This window comes from Pristiophorus japonicus, chromosome 10 (assembly GCF_044704955.1).
Source record: "Pristiophorus japonicus isolate sPriJap1 chromosome 10, sPriJap1.hap1, whole genome shotgun sequence".
In the NCBI taxonomy this organism is placed as follows: Eukaryota; Metazoa; Chordata; class Chondrichthyes; family Pristiophoridae; genus Pristiophorus; species Pristiophorus japonicus.
Window position 1 is genome coordinate 102,022,040 of NC_091986.1, and position 17,455 is coordinate 102,039,494.

General features: G+C 49.7%; 1 protein-coding gene across 3 annotated transcripts in view; it reads right to left on the minus strand.

The window, feature by feature from the left end:
• Nucleotides 1-17,455, minus strand: part of amotl1 (angiomotin like 1) — a 266,649-nt gene that overhangs the window by 22,273 nt on the left and 226,921 nt on the right. The window lies entirely within an intron of this gene.

A 17,455-nucleotide genomic window follows, 5' to 3' on the forward strand; every position in this document is an offset into this window, starting at 1 on the left:
AAACTTACTCCAAACTAACTTAGAATGGAGTAAGTGTAGATTTTTGTACGCTCAGAAAAACCTTGCCTACACTTACAAATCAGGCGTAGGGAATGAGAGATGGATGGGGGGGGGGGGGGGCGGGGAAGAGAGGGGGAAGGGGGGGTTTACAAACATTAAACACTTCACTTTTAGAAATAAAGCGCCATCATCAATAATAAATGATAAATAAATTGATAAATAAACCAATAAATCAATCAAAAAAATTAATAAAAAATTTTAATACATAATTTTAAAAAATCACTCAATGAATAAAAAATTATGACTACATACCTACTGCAGCACTGGGAAGAAGAGCAGGAGAGGGGGGCAAGAAGAGAGGCGGGGGGGGAAGAAGAGAGCGGGGGGGTGGGGGGGAGAAGATGAACGGGGGGGGAGGAGGAGGGAGAGAAGATCAATAGGGGGGGTGGAGAGGAGAAGATGAACGGGGGGGGGGAAAGAGATGAATGGGGGGGGGAAAAAGAGAAGATGAACGGGGGTGGGGTAGAAGGTGAACGGGGGGGGGGGGGAGGGTAGAAGATGAACGGGGGGGGAAAGAAGATGAACGGGAGGGGGGGGGAAGAGAAGATGAACGGGAGGGGGCAAGAGAAGATGAACAGGGCGGGGGGGGGGGGAAGAGATGAACGGCGGGGGGGGTAGAAGATGAACGGAGGGGGGAGAAGAGAAGATGAATGGGGGGGGGGGAGAAGAGAAGATGAACGGGGGGGGAGAAGATGAACGGGGGGTGGGGGGGTAGAAGATGAATGGGGGGGGGGGAAGAGAAGATGAAGGGGGGGTAGAAGATGAATGGGGGGGAAGAGAAGATGAACGGGGGGGGAGAAGATGAACGGGGGGTGGGGGGGTAGAAGATGAATGGGGGGGGGGGAAAGAGAAGATGAAGGGGGGGTAGAAGATGAATGGGGGGGAAGAGAAGATGAACGGGGGGGGGAGAAGATGAACGGGGGGTGGGGGGGTAGAAGATGAATGGGGGGGGGGGAAGAGAAGATGAAGGGGGGGTAGAAGATGAATGGGGGGGAAGAGAAGATGAACGGGGGGGGGGAGAAGATGAACGGGGGGTGGGGGGGTAGAAGATGAATGGGGGGGGGGGGAAGAGAAGATGAAGGGGGGGTAGAAGATGAATGGGGGGGAAGAGAAGATGAGGGGGGGGTAGAAGATGAACGGGGGGGGGTAGAAGATGAACGGAGGAGAGGGAAGAGAAGATGAACGGGGGGGGAAAAAGAGATGATGAACAGGGGGGGGAAGAGAAGATGAATGGGGGGGGGGGGGGGGAAGAGAAGATGAACGGGGGGGGAGAAAAGAGAAGATGAACAGGGGGGGGAAAGAGAAGATGAACGGGGGGGGAAAAGAGAAGATGAACGGGGGGGGGAAGAGAAGATGAACGGGGGGAGGGGGGGGAAGAGAAGATGAACGGGGGGGGGAAGAGAAGATGAACGGGGGGAGGGGGGGGAAGAGAAGATGAACGGGGGGGGGGGGGGGAAGAAGACGACGATGAAGACGGGCCCCACTAAGGACTTTGGGCAGGGCCTGCATGCAGCTGATGCTGGGCTGCCGCCGACGCTGATGACACTTCGGGTGGGGCCCGGCCCCAGCGAGAGGCCACGGGCCCCACTGACGACGACTCCAACGAGGACTTCGGGCAGGGCATACTCCCAGCAAGAGGCCGGGTGGGCGGGCCATGCCACCGAAGTAAGATGTGTCAGGCCACTCAGCCCGGGATAGGGGCGACGTCCCTTCGGCCTGGGATAGGGTCGTCGCCCCGGAGACAGGACGCGCTGGGAGGGCTGGGAGCTACTGTGCACGCGCGCAGCTGCCAGCACCGTTTTTGGTGTAGGGCTGTAGCTCCGCCCCTAGCAGCTCCTGCTGCGCCTCGCCGAGGTGGAAATGGGCCTACAGCCATCGGAGAATCGCGAGGTAAGTATTTGCCGCAATTTTTGTTCTATAAATTAGGCGGGCATCTCCGATGTGCGCCGTTCTAGCGGGCGGCCGAAACCTGAGCCCATAGAAACGTAGAAAATAGCTGCAGGAGTACGCCATTCGGCCCTTCTAGCATGCACCACCATTCAATGTGATCATGGCTGATCATGCAACTTCACTACCCCATTCCCGGCTTTCTCTCCAAACCCCTTGATCCCTTGAGCCATAAGGGCAACATCTAACTCCCTTTTGAATATATCTAACGAACTGGCCTTAATAACTTACTGTGGTAGAGAATTGTGAACCTGTGGAATTCTCTGAGTGAAGAAGTTTCTTCTCATCTTGGTCCTAAATGGCTTACCCCTTATCCTTAAGACTGTGTCCCCTGGTTCTGGACTTCCCCAACATCGGGAAAATTCTTCCTGCATCTAACCTGTCCAATCCCGTCAGAATTTTATATGTTTCTATGTGATCTCCTCTCATCCTTCTAAACTCCAGTGAATACAGACCCAGTCGATCCAGTCTCTCCTCATATGTCAGTCCTGCCATCCCGGGAATCAGTCTGGTGAACCTTCGCTGCACTCCCCCAATAGCAAGAATGTCCTTGCTCAGATTAGGAGACCAAAACGGTACACAATATTCAAGGTGTGGCCTCACCAAGGCCGTGTACAACTGCAGTAAAACCTCCCTACTCCTATGCTCAATTCCTCTCGCTATGAAGGCCAACATGCCATTTGCCGTCTTCATCGCCTGCTGTACCTGCATGTCAATTTTCAATGACTGATGTACGATGACACCTAGGTCTCGTTGCACCTCCCCTTTTCCTAATGTCACCATTCAGATAACATTCTGCCTTCCTGTTTTTGCCACCAAAGTGGGTAACCTCACATTTATCCACATTATACTGCATCTGCCATGCATTTGCCCACTCACCTAACCTGTCCAAGGCCTCTTGGCATCCTTCTCACAGCTCACACTGTCACCCAGCTTAGTGTCATCTGCAAACTTGGAGATATTACATTCAATTCCTTCGTCTAAATTATTAATGTATATTGTAAATAGCTGGGGTCCCAGCACTGAACCTTGCGGTACCCCACTACTCATTGCCTGCCATTCTGAAAAGGACCTGTTTATTCCTACTCTTTGCTTCCTGTCTGCCAACCAGTTCTCTATCCACATCAATACATTACCTCTAATACCATGTGCTTTAATTTTGCACACCAATCTCTTGTGAGGGACTTGTCAATAGCCCTTTGAAAGTCCAAATACACCACATCCACTGGTTCTCCCTTGTCCACTGTACTAGTTACATCCTCAAAAAATTCTAGATTTGTCAAGCATGATTTCCCTTTCATAAATCCACGCTGACTTGAACCGATCCTGTCACTGCTTTCCAAATGCGCTGCTATTACATCTTTAATAATTGATTCCAACATTTCCCCCACTACCGATGTCAGGCTAACCGGTCTATAATTCCCTGTTTTCTCTCTCCCTCCTTTTTTAAAAAGTGGTGTTACATTAGCTACCCTCCAATCCATAGGAACTGATCCAGCGTCGATAGAATGTTGGAAAATGACCACCAATGCATCCACTATTTCTATGGCCACTTCCTTAAGTACTCTGGGATGCAGACTATCAGGCCCTAGGGATTTATCAGCCTTCAATCCCAGCCATTTCCCCAACAAAATTTCCTGACTAATAAGGATTTCCTTCAGTTCCTCCTTCTCGCTAGACCCTCGGTCCCCTAGAATTTCTGGAAGGTTATACGTGTCTTCCTTAGTGAAGACAGAAACAAAGTATTTGTTCAATTGGTCTGTCATTTCCTTGTTCCCCATTATAAATTCGCCTGATTCTTACCGCAAGGGACCTACATTTGTCTTCACTAATCTTTTTCTCTGCAAAAGCTTCTATAGAGTTGTGAAGACAATTTTTATGTTCCCTGCAAGCTTACTCTCATACTCTATTTCCCCCCTCCTAATTATAATCTTTGTCTTCCTCTACTGAATTCTAAATTTCTCCCAGTCCTCAGGTTTGCTGCTTTTTCTGGCCAATTTATATGCCTCTTCCTTGGAATTAACACTATCCCTAATTTCCCTCGTTAGCCACGGTTGAGCCACCTTCCCAGTTTTATTTTTACGCCAGACAGGGATGTACAATTGTTGAAGTTCACCCATGTGATCTTTAAATGTCGGCCATTGCCTATCCAACGTCAACCCTTTAGTATCACTCGCCAGTCTATCCTAGCCAATTCATGTCTCATATCATCGAAGTTACCTTTCTTTAAGTTCAGGACCCTAGTTTCTGAATTAACTGTGTCACTCTCCATCTTAATGAAGAATTCTACCATATTATGGTCACTTTTCCCCAAGGGGCCTCGCACAACAAGATTGCTAATTAATCCTCTCTCATTGCACAACACCCAGTCTGGGATGGCCAGCTCTCTAGTTGGTTCCTCGACATATTGGTCTAGAAAACCATCCCTTATACACTCCAGGAAATCCTCCTCCACCATATTGCTACCAGTTTGGTTAGCCCAATCTATATGTAGATTAAAGTCACCCATGATAACTGCTGTACCTTAATTGCACGCATCCCTAATTTCCTGTTTGATGCCATCCCCAACCTCACTACTACTGTTTGGTGGTCTGTACACAACTTCCACTAGCATAGAAACATAGAAAATAGTTGCAGGAGTAGGCCATTCGGCCCTTCGAGTCTGCACCACCATTCAATAAGATCATGGCTGATCATTCACCTCAGTACCCCTTTTCTGTTTTCTCTCCATATCCCTTGATCCCTTTAGCTGTCAGGGTCAAATCCAACTCCCTCTTGAATATATCTAATGAACTGGCATCAACAACTCTTTGCGGAAGAGAATTCCACAGGTTAACAATTCTCTGAGTGAAAAAGTTTCTCTCATCTCGGTCCTAAACGGCTTACCCCTTATCCTTAGACTGTGACCCCTGGTTCTGGATTTCCCAACATCGGGAACATTCTTCCTGCATCTAACCTGCCCAGTCCCATCAGAATTTTATATGTTTCTATGAGATCCCCTCTCATTCTTCTAAACTCCAGTGAATACAGGCCCAGTTGATCCAGTCTCTCCTCATATGTCAGTCCTGCCATCCCGGGAATCAGTCTGGTGAACCTTTGCTGCATTCCGTCAATAGCAAGAGCGTCCTTCCTCAGATTAGGAGGCCAAAACTGAACACAATATTCCAGGTGAGGCCTCACTAAGGCCCTGTACAACTACAGCAAGACCTCCCTGCTCCTATACTCAAATCCCCTAGCTATGAAGGCCAACATGCATTTTCTGCCCTTTGGTGTTCCGCAACTCTACCCATACAGATTCCACATCATCCAAGCTAATGTCCTTCCTTACTATTGCGTTAATCTCCTCTTTAACCAACAACGCTACCCCACTTCCTTTTCCTTTCCGTCTATCCTTCCTGAATATTGAATACCCCTGGATGTTGAGTTCTCAGCCTTGGTCACCCTGGAGCCATGTCTCCATAATCCCAATTGCATCATATCCATTAACAGCTGTCTGCGCAGTTAATTCATCCACCTTATTACGAATGCTCCTCGCATTGAGACACAGAGCCTTCAGGCTTGTTTTTTTTAACACTCTTTGTCCTTTTAGAATTATGTTGTAATGTGGCCCTTTTTGATTTTTGCCTTTGATTTCTCTGCCCTCCACTTCTACTTATCTCCTTTCTACCTTTTGCTTCCGCCCCCATTTTATTTCCCTCTGTCTCCCTGCATAGATTCCCATCCCCCTGCCATATTAGTTTAAACCCTCCCTAACATCACTAGCAAACACTCCCCCCCAGGACATCGATTCTGGTCCTGCCCAGGTGCAGACCGTCCGGTTTGTACTGGTCCCACCTCCCCTAGAACCGGTTCCAATGTCCCAGGAATTCAAATCGCTCCCTCTTTCACCATTCCTCAAGCCACGCATTCATCTTACCTATCCTGCTATTTCTACTCTGACTAGCACGTGGCAATGGTAGCAATCCTGAGATTACTACCTTTGAGGTCCTACTTTTTAATTTAACTCCTAGCTCCCTAAATTCAGCCTGTAGGACCTCATCCCATTTTTTTACCATCCTGGAGTCTCAATTGCGGCTGCAGAAACGCCTATCTATTCCCCTTACAATAGAATCCCCTACCACTATAGTTCTCCCACTTTTTCCTGCCCTCCTGTGCAGCAGAGCCACCCATGGTGCCATGAACTTGGCTGCTGCTGCCTTCCTCTGATGAGCCATCTCCTCCAACAGTATCCAAAGTGGTATATCTGCTTTGGCGGGAGATGACTGCAGGGGACTCCTGCATTACCTTCCTACTCCTGATCTGCCTGATGGTCACCCATCCCCTATCTGCCTTTGTCACCTTTACCTGCGGTGTGACCAACTCACTAAACATGCTATTCACGACATCCTCATGGACATATATGGGTGAACTGTCTAAACAGAGAAGTAATCTGTGCCAATTAATCAATTATAATTCACGCAAATTGCAGATTATTTATATTTCTGCTTTTTAAGCCTCCATTTATGGCTCTGATGTTCACACTTCTTTCCTAATCTGGAAGAATGGAAAGGTCAGCCATAGTCAGACTCCTGCAAACTCACCACCAATAACCTCTCGCCTCTTATTTCCTCAGATCCTGAACGCTTTCTGTCTCTCTCTATATTGGTAGAACAACATACACTAGCAGATGTAATGATGTGATCCTCTCTAAAGAATGTATTGGCTGGCATGAAGAGGCTACCGAGCAAGAAAAGCAGAACTTGGCTGACTGTGGTAACTGAAAATGCTACCGGAATAGAGCTTGATATTTGTCTGATTTTAGCTGTTTATTTAAATATTTTCTGTTGCATACTGTCTAATTATATCTAGATAAACTGATTTTGTCTTACTCTAGAGTTCCTACTGAATCTGGAAATAAGGAGGAGTCAGAGTGTGCTGTGATGTTGTAGAGTCTCCAGTTACAATGAGCAGTTAGCTGAAGACCTGCTCTCCGTCATCAACCTCACTGTTCACAGGGAGTGAATTTTTTCTTTTCATTAATTGTGGAAAATAACTAGCCTACTCATAAGAACATAAGAACATAAGAATTAGGAACAGGAGTAGGCCATCTAGCCCCTCGAGCCTGCCCTGCCATTCAATAAGACCATGGCTGATCTGGTCGTGGACTCAGCTCCACTTACCCGCCCTCTCCCCATAACCCTTAATTCCCTTATTGCTTAAAAATCTATCTATATTGCTTAAAAATCTATCTACTCCTGTTTTTGTTAAGAGGAATTTCACTCATTGAAGAGAGTCAAGGCTGGGGTTAAGACAGAGAGGGGCTGAAATTCAGTGCCGACAGAAAGCTGGCACACTTACCACCTTTTCCCCGCGATTACCGCGGCTATGGTTGCATCGGCCAATGGATCGATTTTCACCTTTTAAAAAAAATGACCTTCAGCGGTAATGAACCTTCCAAATTGGTACTTTGCAGCGGTGTAGGTGGGTTGATTGGGGCGTTATTCACATGGGGAAATTCACCCTTATGGTGATTTTCAGCCAACGAGCCAGCTGCTCCCTGGCCTTCTTAAAAGTTAAGGTTTGCAGCTAGGCCCCGAGGAGGGAAGGCCTTGCACTGAAGGTCATAGCTGGTGCTGCTGTGGGAAGGAGGGCAACCCGATTTTCAGACACGGAGCTGGAGACCCTCATGCAGGCTGTCAAGGGAAGGAGGGAGACCAAGTCACCAAAGTCTTTAATAATGACTCGAGGGAGATCGCTGTAGAGGTGTCAGGGACTTCCATCTATGATCAGACGGCAACCCAATGTATGAAAAGGCTGAACGAAATCATTCGTTAGATGAAAGTGAATAACTGTTCCACCAACTGCTCACCTAATACACACGTGTGTGTGCATATTCACAATGGAGGCCCTCTCATCTCACATTTACAACTGCATGTCAGGGACACACTTGTGCTCTCATTTCTGATGCATCATCACGGTGCTACAAACCAACCATTCTTTGTTTTGCAGACCAAAATTGCTCACAATCGAAAGGAGCAAAGGAGGACTGGTGGTGGCGAGGCCGACCTTCAAATCCTCGCACCCTTGGAGGCGAGGGTTGAGGCGCTCGTCGGCAGACATGGTGTCTTCCCTGTGTCCCACCGGCACTGCCGATGCCGATGGTGTTAAGTATGGAAGAACTGCACAAGACTGAGTACTGTGAGCTAAAACAGATGTGACCTTAGTCTCTTTAATACAACTCCAGAGCGCCTAAGCAGCTTGCAGACAAACTTTTATACTCCCTTGCACGAGGTGTGCAGGTGACCCTTGGGCCTCCAACAGTTGCGCCCTCTGTTGGCAAGTCTTACACAGTTACAATGTTTACATACATAACATCACTCCCCTCCCCCCCAAAGTCTTTGATACAAATTCTTTACAAGTTGAGACGATCCGGGGCCCTATGCTCACTGGTTGATCGTTTGAGTTGAAACTCTGGCATGGGTGAGTTGGTCGGACCATTGCTGCACTGCGGCGCGGCTGATCTGACAGGACTGTTGGGCATGGGAGGCTCATCCTCTTGATTGACAGCGAGGTCGATTGCTGGTTGGGTGTGTGTTGGTGGATCGATGATGGTGATGTCCTCTTCAGGTTGTTCCTGGTTGTTGGTCAACTGCAGTTTGGTCTGATCGAAATGCTTTCTGTACGTTTGTCCATTCAATAGTTTGACTATAAACACTGTATTCCCCTCCTTGGCCAAGACAGTGCCAGTGACCCATTTAGGACCATGACCGTAATTAAGGACAAACACAGGGTCGTTAACATTAATGTCATGCAATACAGCCGCGCGATCGTGATACATGTTTTGCCGGTGACGCCGGTTTCCACATGATCATTTAGATCCAGGTGGACTAGGGAGAGTCTGGTTTTGAGTGCTCTCTTCATTAACAACTCTGCAGGGGGAACCCCAGTGAGCGAGTGGGGTCGCGTCCGGAAGCTGAGCAGAACCCGAGATAAGTGGGCCTGCAAGGAGCCTTCCGTCACGCGTTTCAAATTCTGCTTGATAGTTTGGACTGCCCGTTCCGCTTGACCATTGGATGCGGGCTTCAACGAGGCAGACCTGACATGCTTGATGGCATTGCGGATCATAAACTCATTGAATTCCGAGCTGGTGAAACACGGTCCATTGTCACCGACAAGGACATCGGGCAAGCCATGGGTGGCGAACATAGTTCGGAGGTTTCAATGTGGCAGTGGATATGCTGGATGACATGATTGCGCATTCAATCCATTTAGAATAAGCGTCTACTACAACTAAAAACATCCTTCCAAGAAAGGGGCCAGCAAAACCTACATGGATCCTGGACCACGGTTTGGAGGCCCATGACCACAGACTCAATGAAGCCTCCTTTGGTGCATTGCTCAATTCTGAGCACGTGCTGCACTGGTGTACACATGACTCCAAGTCTGAGTCAATGCCGGGCCACCAAACATGCGACCTGGCTATAGCCATCATCGTGACTATGCCTGGGTGGGTATTGTGTAGGTCGCGTATAAACGTTTCCCTGCCTTTTTTTGGCAAAACCACGCGATTACCCCACAAGAGACAATCCGACTGGATGGACATTTCATTTTTGCGTCGGTGAAACGGTTTAATTTCATCTTCTATTTCCCCGGGAACGGCCGACCAGCTCCCATTGAGGACGCAACTTTTTACAAGGTATAGCACAGGATCCTGGCTGGTACAGGTCCTGATCTGGTGAGCAGTGACGGGTGACTCCTCGCTTTCAAAAGCATCCATGACCAGAAGCAAGTCAGTGGGCTGCACCATTTCCACCCCGGTTGTGGGCAATGGTAGCCGACTGAGGGCATCAGCACAGTTCTCCGTGCCTGGTCTGTGGCGGATAACATAGTCATAGGTGGACAGTGTTAGTGCTCATCTTTGGATGCGGGACGAAGCATTGGTGTTTATACCTTTGCTTTCTGAAAACAGCGAAATGAGAGGCTTGTGATTGGTTTCAAGCTCAAACCGAAGTCCAAATCGGTATGGTACATTTTCTTAACCCCATATACACATGTTAACACCTCTTTCTCGACCACACTGTAGGCTCTTTCAGCCTTAGACAGATTTCTAGACGCGTATGCAACCAGTTGAAGTTTGCCTGATACATTGGTTTGCTGTAACACACAGCTGACCCCGTACGAAGATGCATCACAAGCTAGCACTAATCGTTTACACAGGTCATAAAGTACAAGTAACTTATTAGAACAAAGTAGGTTTCTGGCCTTCTCAAAGGCTGTCTCTTGAGATTTACCCCAAACCCAGTCATCACCCTCAACGTAGCAACATGTGCAAAGGTTCCAGCAAAGTGCTTAACCTGGGTAGAAAGTTACCAAAATAGTGGAGGAGTCCCAGGAACGAACGCAGCTCCGTCACATTCTGTGGTCTGGGTGCATTCTTGATGGCCTCTATCGGAGTCCGTGGGTCTCATGCCATCTGCCGCAATCTTTCTCCCCAAAACTTTGACCTCTGATGCCAGGAAAACACACACTTGGAGCGTTTCAGCCTGAGTTTCACTTGGTCTAGCCGACTTAGAACCTCTTCCAGGTTGAGCAGGTGTTTGGTGGTGTCACGACCGGTGATCAGGATGTCGTCTTGAAACACAACGGTGCGCGGAACCGATTTCAGCAGACTCTCCATGTTCCTCTGGAAGATGGCAGCAGCTGAGCGAATCCCAAAAGGGCACCTGTAGTATATAAACAGTCCTTTGTGTGTGTTCATGCACGTCAATCTTTTTGAAGATTCAGCCAGCTCCTGTGTCATATAGGCGGAGGTTAGGTCCAACTTGGTGAATGACTTCCCCCCCCCCCCCGTTAACGTTGCAAACAGGTCATCCGACTTGGGTAGCAGGTATTGTTCTTGTAACAAGACTCGGTTGATCGTTACTTTGTAGTCTCCGCAGATTCTGACCATGCCATCATTTTTCAACACCAGAACAATTGGACTGGCCCACTCGTTGAACTCGACTGGCAATATGATTCCCTCTGGTTGAAGTCTGTTCAGTTCGATCTCGACTTTCTCCCTCATCATATATGGAACGGTTCGAGCCTTGTGATGAATGGGCCTTGCATCGAAGACGAGATGGATCTGCACCTTGGCGCCTGTGAAGTTGCCGATGCCTGGTTCATGTAGCGACGGAAACTTGCTCAGCACTTGGGCGCAAGAGACATCATCCACTGAAAATAGTGCTTTGATGTTGTCCTAGTACCATCGAATCTTTCCCAGCCAGCTTCTGTTGAATAGTGCTGGGCCATCGCCTGGTACAATCCACAGTGATAAATCATGCACAGCTCCACCGTACGATACCTTAACTGCCAATGACTGGTATGAGCTCTTTGGTCTAGGTGCGCCGCATTGTCTGAATCGGGCTCAGTTTGGGCCTTTGTGCCTTGTTGCCCCACAGTTTCTCAAAAGCCTTCTGGCTCATAATTGACTGACTCGCCCCCATGTCCAACTCCATTGATACCGGAATACCGTTCAATTTGACTTTCAGATGATAGGAGGGCTTTTGGTGGTGAAGGTGTGTACCCCATACACTTCTTCGGGTTGAGTTGCCTCTCTTGTTTGTTCTGCGTGATCCGTGCCGGATCGATCATCCTCTGCCGAATCTGCCACGTGGTGAGTCGCAGCACTCTTGCACATTCACTGGAGGTGCCCCATTGTTTCGCAGCCTTTGGACACATAGTGCTTGAATCGACATTGATGGGCTCGATGATTACCTCCGCAGCGCCAACATGGTGCTCGTGGATTTGCATTCACGCCTGATGGCAGACTCTGAATCATCCTAGGTCTTGCAGCTGCAGACGTGCAGGCCCTGCCATATGCAGTTCTGCCTGCTAGCGACGTTATTTTATGCACAGTGCTTGCCGGTGAGCTTCGATGCTGGGAAGATATCTGTCTGGTATTATCGCTCGTGGATATAAATGCCTGGGGTATTGTGATGGCCTTGCTGAGGTCGAGGGATTCAGCGGACAGCAGCTTGCGAAGAATGACCTCGTGGCCAATGCCAAGCACAAAAAAGTCCCGCAGCATTTCTCCCAAAAATCCATCAAATTCGCAAGTTCCTGCAAGGCATCTCAGGTCGGCGACATAACTCGCCACGTCCTGGCCCTCGGAGCGGTGGTGTGTGTAGAAGCGATACCTGGCCATTAAGACGCTCTCCTTCGGCTTGAGGTGGTTCCAAACCAGCGTACACAACTCTGTATATGTTTCTCCTGTGCTAGCAGATTCTTGATGAGGCCGTACATTGTGGACCCACACACGGTGAGGAAAATCGCCCTGCGCTTGATCGTCCCCATCCAGCTCGTTGGCCACGAAGTACTGGTCGAGACGCTCAACGAAGGTTTCCCAATCATCACCCTCTAAAAAACCAACGGCAGCCATGACCGTGTGAAAGTTCGTAATCTGTTACTAATCGCCAATTGTTATGTATAGAAGAATCCCACAAGACGGAGTACTGTGAGCTAAAACTGATGTGATCTTAGTCTCTTTAATACAACTCCAGAGTGCCTAAGCAGCATGACAGACAATCTTTTATACTCCCTTGCACGAGGTGTGCAGGTGACCCTTGGGCCTCCAACAGCTGCGCCCTCTGGTGGCAAGTCTTACACAGTTACAATGTTTACATACATAACATGTGAATAAGTGAACGCCCTTCTTTAATGCTATCTGTCCCTGAATGATCCAGCGCCTACTGTGCCTTTCCCTCTGAAAGTCTGCTAGTTGCAGGCACCATGCGTTAATTCTCCACCTCCCCCTCACGGCAGCCCTTCTCCCATTTATGCTTGCAGATGAGGCCCCCACTGTGGCTTCCAGTAATGACAATGCCGATGTGGGCAGCATGTGTAAGTGAAGGGCTTTCTTTAATGCTATCTCTCCCTGAAAGCGACAGCGCACACTGTGGCTTTCCTTCTGAAAGTGTGCTAGTTGCATCCTCCATGTGTCAATCTCCTATCTCCCCCTCACGGCAGCCCTTCTCCCATTGATGCTTGTAGATGAGAGGCCAAGTGGCAGCTGAGGCAATCGAGATGCTCCTGCTGAGACACCGTCGCGGGGCCTGGAGGAGAGCATTGGGAGCAGTGGCAGCTGAGGCGAGGGAGATGCTCCTATTGAGACACCGGCTGCTGAGACACCGTCACGGGGCCTGGAAGAGACCCTTGATGACAATGAGACAGATCAACATCCTGACACCATTGAGGACATCACGGGATCCAGCCTTGTTGACACCTTGGATCTCACTCCATCTTTTGGGGACACCTCCCATGAGGAAGAGGAGGACACTGCACGCAGCACCGCGGCAACCCTTGCACTCACGCACGCCAGTTCAGATACTGGGAGGACGCGGTCCGATCTAGTTCAGATAATTCAGGGGTCTACACTGGGTGTTGCACCAGGACCTAGCGGGCTGCAGCATGGTGACGGGGACAGGCAACCTCAGGTGCGACCTCTCCAAGGAGAGTCCGAACCGTAGTTCTGCTGAGGAGGATTCAGATGAGTTCATTGATGTTGGGGCTTACGAAAGAAGGGTGGATTCCATTCATTCCCAGATGTTTGGGGCACTGGCAAGGGTGCCGGAGAGGCTGTCGGAAGTGGTGAGGAGCATGGAGGAGTCCACCTCCCGCATTGCCAACAGCTCTGCGCACTCCATGGAGCCCACCATTGCCAGTGTGCAGGTGATGGACTCCCAGAGAGACCATGCAGATCCAGCTGTGAGGCCACAACTCGCAGGTGATGTGGCAGCTGCCATTTCAGCACACGCGCTAGGGAATGAGCGCATCGGTGCTGCTTTGGAGAGGATGGCCGCGGCTCTGCAAGAGTCGACGGAGCATCTAAGTGCTGTCATATCTGGTGGCTTTGACACTAGCTGCTCTCCTGCAGTCTCAGGTCGATGCCACCCAACACCTCAGTTCACGGCTGGGTCCATCATGGGCCATGGGGGACCTTCCGGTATGGTGCCACAGCACCGACCTGGCCTACCTCAGATTGGTGATGGTGGTATTGTGCCGCCCCCAGCGAGTGACTCAGGCTCCTCGGAACAGGATACGGATGATGCGCCCTCTTCATGATCACAGCATTCCTGGCCCTGACCAGTCAATCCACCAGTGGCCTCGCCTGAGACAAGCCAGACTGAACTCTCCCAGGGAGGTGCTGACCAGTCTGCGGCCAGGCCTTGCTGGCCCAAAGCTGGTCAAGGGCGTCCTAGATGGACATCTGCAACTTCCACACAGGGAACACAGCAGCCTTCCCAAACCCATGATGCAGCCACAGGGAAGACACTTAGGCGCAGTAGTGGGATAGGCACACGTAAGAGGGGTTATATTATTAAAGATGTAATAGCAGCGCATTTGGAAAGCAGTGACAGGATCGGTCCAAGTCAGCATGGATTTATGAAAGGGAAATCATGCTTGATAAATCTTCTAGAATTTTTTGAGGAAGTAACTAGTAGAGTGGATAAGGGAGAACCAGTGGATGTGGTGTATTTGGACTTTCAAAAGGCTTTTGACAAGGTCCCCTACAACAGATTAGTGTGCAAAATTAAGGCACATGGTATTGGGGGTAATGTATTGACATGGAGAGAGAAATGGTTAGCAGACAGGAAGCAAAGAGTGGGAATAAACGGGTCCTTTTTAGAATGGCAGGCAGTGACTAGTGGGGTGCCGCAGGGTTCAGGGCTGGGACCCCAGCTATTTACAATATACATTAATGATTTAGACAAAGGAATTGAATGTAATATCTCCAAGTTTGCAGATGACACTAAGTTGGGTGGGCAGGGCGAGCTGCAAGGAGGATGCTAAGAGGCTGCAGGGGAACTTAGACAGGTCAGGTGAATATACTGCATCTGCCATGCATTTGCCCAATGTGGATAAGTGTGAGGTTATCCACTTTGGTGGCAAAAAATGAAGGCAGATTATTATCTGAATGGTGACAGATTAGTAAAAGGGGAGCTGCAACAAGACCTGGGTGTCATGGTACATCAGTCATTGACGGTAGGCATGCAGGTACAGCAGGCAGTAAAGAAAGCAAATGGCATGTTGGCCTTCATAGCAACGGGATTTGAATATAGGAGCAGGGAGGTCTTGCTGCAATTGCACAGAGCCTTGGTGAGACCACACCTTGAGTATTGTGTGCAGTTTTGGTCTCCTAATCTGAGGAAGGATGTGCTTGCTATTGAGGGAGTGCTGGCAAGGTTCACCAGACTAATTCCCGGGATGGCAGGACTGACTTATGAGGAAAGACTGGATCGGCTAGGCTTATACTCACTGGGATTTAGAAGAATGAGAGGGGATCTCATAGAAATGTATGAAATTCTGATGGGACTGGACAGGTTAGATGCAGGAAGAATGTTCCCAATGTTGTGGAAGTCCAGAACCAGGGGACACAGTCTAACGATAAGGGGTAAGCCACATAGGACCGAGATGAGGAGAAACTTTTTCACCCAGAGAGTTGTGAACCTGTGGAATTCTCTGCCACAGAAAGTTGTGGAGTCCAGTTCATTGAACATGTTCAAAAGGGAGCTAGATGTGGACCTTACGGCTAAAGGGATCAGGGGGTATGGAGAGAAGGCAGGGGTGGGGTACTGAGGTTGCATGATCAGCCATGATCATATTGAATGGTGGTGCAGGCTCGAAGGGCGGAATGGCCTGCCCCTGCCCCTATTTTCTATGTTTCTATGGAAATGCACAAGGCTGGCAAATGATGTATATCTGTTACGTTTCTGCACCGTTTTTTGTTGTGTTAGTTGTTCAGAGTGATTTTGATGATGTATTAAATCTTCATTTTTTGCACCTATATCTGGCCAGGTGTATAATGTGACAGTGGGTAATTATGTATCAAGGCACTTATTGGGATGGCCATGGAAAGTTGAAGCTGAAGGGTCATGTTGGGATGAAATTATCTGAATCGAGCAGCAATCAGACGGGTCTGCAATTCCCTTGCAGGGTTGGGATGGCGACGATGCCTCCTGGGTGGCTCGCGACGTGCATCCTGGTCCTCCACCTCCTCCTCCTGCTGGTGCGCCGCCTCCCGCGGTAGTACTGCTGGATCGACCTCCAGCCACTGTCCCCTCATGACAGCCAGGTTATGCAGCATGTAGCAGACAACCACAAAGATAGAGACCTGTTCAGGCGAGTATTACAATGCGCTGCCAAAGTGGTCCAGGCAACGGAACCTTAGTTTCAGCATGCCAATACAGTGCTCAATGATGCACCTGATGCCAAAATGAGCGTCATTGTAGGCATGCTCGGAAAGTAAAGTTGTAGGCATGCTCGGTCGCTGTCCTGGGGGTGCGAAGTGGAATGAGCAGCCAAGTGGACAGGGGATATCCCTTATCCCCAAGCAGCCACCCACAATCCTGGTTTGGCCTGGTGAAGAAGGCGGGCACACTGTTCTAGCGCAGGATGAAGGCATCATAGCTGCTGCCTGGATACCTGGCATCAACTTCCAGGAGCCTTCGCTGGTGGTCGCACACCAGCTGCACATTCAGAGAGTGGTATCTCTTTCTGCTGAATTTTCTGGATGGTTTTGTGGAGCCCTCATCTCGACGTGTGTGCAGTTGATGGCCCCTTGCACCCTGGGGAACCCTGCAAACCGGGCAAATCCAGCCTGGTGCGCCACCTGCTTCTCCCTGGTCATCAGGAAGGAGATATATTGGAGACTTCTCTTGTATAGCACATCGTGACTTGCCGGGTGGAGCGATGGGTGGAGCATTGCGAGATATTAGAGATGTTTGCACTTGCAGACTGGAACAAGCCAGTGGCGTAAAAGTTCAGAGCAATGGTCAGTTTTGTCTTAATGCTCAGAGCTGTCCTCAGCCTTGTGTGAGGCTGCAGGACATTGCAAAGCTCGGTCAGGATGTCCTTCCTAAACTGCAGCCTTCACACACATTGTTCGTTGCTGAGCTGTAGGAAGGAAAACTGACGCCAGTACATCCATGGACGGTAGGCCCTCCTTGCCAGAGGTATGTGCTGGGCCCCTCCCTTGCCAGCTGGCTGAGCGCCTTCTCTCTCTTGCTGCTGATGTGTGGAGCCTTTGCAGGCTGCTGCTGGCAAGGCTCCTCAACCACAATCTGGTGCGGGGGGGGGGGGTTAGCGTACCTCATCCTCCTCCTCATGCCATCTCCCTCTTGTCCAGCCTCTGGACGTTGAGGTCTGCGGCCATCTGCAGGCCCTTCTACATGTTGGGCAGCCATGGCTGCTACCTCCCTTGCCCGCTGCCCGTTAGTGATGGCGACGCCTCCGCCTGCATGCTTCCCTGTCTCTGACAATGTGCAGAGTGTCTTCCCCTGCCAACACTGAGCCCATTATGGCTGCAGGCTCGACCCTCACTTGGTGGCCTCTGTGGAGCAGAGAATGACGCCCACCGGCCACGACTAATGAGTGAGAGTAAAAAAGGTTTGCTCACTCTACAAAAGTTCGCAAGTCTGCTGCCGTTTTT